Source organism: Dinoponera quadriceps, unplaced genomic scaffold (genome assembly GCF_001313825.1).
Source record: "Dinoponera quadriceps isolate SergipeBrazil2010 unplaced genomic scaffold, ASM131382v1 scaffold2330, whole genome shotgun sequence".
NCBI classification, from domain to species: domain Eukaryota; kingdom Metazoa; phylum Arthropoda; class Insecta; order Hymenoptera; family Formicidae; genus Dinoponera; species Dinoponera quadriceps.
This window is the reverse complement of record NW_014556355.1, coordinates 92-3,615: the sequence shown is the minus strand read 5'-3', so window position 1 is coordinate 3,615 and position 3,524 is coordinate 92. Positions and strand designations below refer to the sequence as shown.

Here is a 3,524-nt window from a genome sequence, read left to right as displayed (position 1 = left end):
TCTATCAATTCTCTTTCCGTAGTCTCGCGCGTCTTCTCCGGGCTTTTTCCGTAAAAAATTAAATTCACGTTGTAGCCGTGTAGTTGATTTTTTTCTTGAATAGCAAGCCTCTAGTATTTCTTTTAATTGTCGGTAAGTTGTTACTTCTCGGTTTTCCATTTCTGTCAGGGTCAATCCCTTCAGTTTTGTGCAGGTTATTGCCATAGTTAACGCGATTTCTTCCGAGGGGTGTATCAAAGCGTAAGCGTAATTGCAGGCGCGTAAGAATTCTTTGAGACTCTCTTCACTGGAGCCATCAAAAGTCGGTATCAAGTCCCTAGCCTCTTTTATTTGTTGTCTATTAGTGTCAGTTATAAATGAATTTAGCGCGTGACTGTCTTCTGAGAAGGGGTCTTGCGTTGGTATGTGGTACGTTCTGTCTCCGTTCCAAAGCCCTGTTGCAGTGGACTTCTGTACGTTAGTGAACCTTTCCGCGCTATTTTGTTGTAGTACGTTAACCTTCTCGTCTAATGCGGCTACGCGTGTAGTAAGGTTTTGTATCTGACCTATTAAAATTTCTACTAGAGAGTCGCGTTCTGCTTCCCTATTGCCTCTNAAGTCCCTAGCCTCTTTTATTCGTTGTCTATTAGTGTCAGGTATAAATGAATTCAACGCGTAACTATCTTCTGAGAAGGGGTCTTGCATCGGTATGCGGTCGTACGTTCTGTCTCCGTTCCAGAGCCCTGTTGCAGTGGGCCTTTGTACGTTAGTGAACCTTTCCGCGTTAACCTTCTCGTCTAATGCGGCTACGCGTGTAGTAAGGTTTTGTATCTGACCTATTAAAATTTCTACTAGAGAGTCGCGTTCTGCTTCCCTATTGCCTCTTGGTAAGGGGTTTTCCTCTATGTTACCGTTTGTACGTTGCGCGACGGTAAACCGTAATCTATCGATTTCCTCATCTATCGTGGGACCGTCAATATGAGGTGCATTTTGTTCTGTACGCCTGTCCATATTTAAATTATCGAGTTCCTCGTCCGGATCGAAAATANACGTTCTGCTCCCCTATTGCCTCTTGGTAAGGGGTTTTCCTCTATGTTACCGTTTGTACGCTGCGCGACGGTGGTCCGTAATCTATCGATTTCCTCATCTATCGCGGGATCGTCAATATGAGGTGCATCTTGTTCTGTACGCCTGTCCATATTTAAATTATCAAATACTTCGCTCGGATCGAAAACGCTATCGTCGTATGAAGTTAAAGAGAATTCTCCTCTTTCTGATACGTCAGTTACGGTACTATTATTCGGCAAGTTTCTTTGTCGCCTAACGCAAGGAGTTACTGGCAATACTCTATTATCAATTTCATTAAATGGAAATTCGCGTTCTGCTACTACGTGTATCGGGGGCTGTTCTTCGTTTGAATCTTCAAGTACATTTAACGCGTCTTGTATTCCTTCTTGTAAACTTTGCGCGGTGTTATTTATTAAGTTATCGAAATTCTGAATTACTCGTTCAGCTGGCTGTCTTAGTATATACGCTGCAGGTGCGCTGTGCAGTCAGGAGCGATTCTTGCACGGGTTGCGCGGTATATTACTACCTTCAGACATTCACGCGGACGGCTTGGTTTCTCGCGTGTGTGTATACGTATGTGCGCTTGTGTGTATTAGATTAGGACTTACATTAAGAAGACGGAACGCATGTCGACGGGTCGCGCTGTCTCGTTCTCGCACGGTTCGTTATCGGTGCTCCGATGTGTCCGACGTCGAGTTGCCAGGCGCTGATCGCTACGTTGAGGTCGGTCGTTTCTGTTGCCTTTGCGTTGTTGCCTCCTCTACTATCGTGGTCGGTCCGTGTAGGTAGTCGTAGTTCCGACGTCCGTTCCTTCTAGGTTGCCACATAGTTTTCCGTTTCCGTTGTTTAATCTTCCCAAGATTTGCTGCTCACCACCTTGTTACTTGCGATTGCTTTTTTTACAGAGTCCTTCTCCTTTTTTTGTTGCAGGCTGTTGCTGGAAGGCAGAATCCCACCGCTGCCACCAGAATTGTTGCGGCGCCGAAACCTCGCAGGAAAATGTGGGGTTGCCCAATACAGCGCGATAGAGCAGGAGGAGGTGGCGAGGCGCGATAATTAATAAAGAGCTTCTTTTTGATGATTAAAACAGAACTGGTCGTTTATTATTTGCTTGCCCGATACTATCTTACGTATGCGTATGACAGCGTGTCGTTGCTCGAGAGTTGAGAGTTAGAGTTACCAGTTACAATATTGTGCACGCGTTCGACAGAGTGTCGGTATCCGAGAGTTGAGATTGTGAGTCGCGCCCGCTCCGGTCTTACGTTCCTTTTTATCTTCTTCCTATGGCTTAATTAGAGGGGGCGGTTGTTGATGTGTTAGCGTCATCTAAATGAGGACGCTGACCATCCTGATTGAGATATCTCTATTGCGGGAATGCAAGGTTGCATTTCCGCATAGCGATGTTTGGCAATTCGGAGCCGTGGCTCAGCGGTGATGTCGTTGATATACTTTATTGTTGCGCTTACATTATTACATACACGTAGTTTAAATTTAAAGGCACCGTTAAAACAAATATATTCATATACCTTTGCCACTTGACAGAGATCACTGGAAGGCTCCGAATGGCCAAGATTCGATTTCACCGAGCCCGTTAATAAAGGACTGGCCCTTTGTAATCATAATGTTTGATCGATAGCGTCTACTTTTACCGGATCTCCTACCGCATTACCAGTTGCACGGGCCTCCATGTAGGAGAGCATTTCGGGTGTAACACTGCAATCATCATAAAATTCTTCTAATATTACATTCTGCATGTGATAAGAGAGATATGTAATGCCTTCCTGCTTAAAGCCATCACAGTTAGTTTTAGCGTAGACGTAGGTAGCACAGATTCGTCTCGCATCCTTTGCCTTTTGGAGGTGCAATATCGCTATATCTTCACTGCGCATATAACCAGTACTAGAAACATCAAATGGCTTGCAACAACCATCACTGGAAAAAACACCTTAAATTGTTGAATTGATTAATAATAACAACAATGTCAAGAGTTCTTACCGTTATAATGTTTAGATGCAAATGAGCAAACAGTATAACTTAAGTATAACTTTACCGAGTTGAAAAAATTGAAGCGAAATGTTAAGACGCAGATACATTTTAGCGCCCCCCACGATAGCCGCGTCGCATTCTCCACTTCGTATCATTCTGTAAACTTCCGCCATGGCGTGGTGGCTTGAACTGCAAGCCGTATCCAAGGTATAAGATGGTCCATCAAGGCCAAACAAATTAGAAATGCTGTTGACTAACAAGTACTTACTACATCCAACAATTGGGTATCCAGCTGCCTAATCACAAATAAAGATGCGATATCATGTAAATTTTTCTACAGTATCTTTCTCTCTGTATTGCGTGCGTATATAAAAAATCCCAGGATGGCCGACTATTTCCGCTACATGGCCTTTTATATAACGACGATAAAGTTTAAATGGAAGTTGTTTAAATATATTTTATACTTGTAAAATTATTATCATATAAAATGT

At 43.4% G+C, this 3,524-nt stretch overlaps 1 pseudogene; it reads right to left on the bottom strand.

The window, feature by feature from the left end:
- Positions 1 to 2,335: 2,335 nt before the first annotated feature.
- On the bottom strand, positions 2,336 to 2,936 carry LOC106747264 (annotated as a pseudogene).
- Between the last annotated feature and the right edge of the window lie 588 nt (positions 2,937 to 3,524).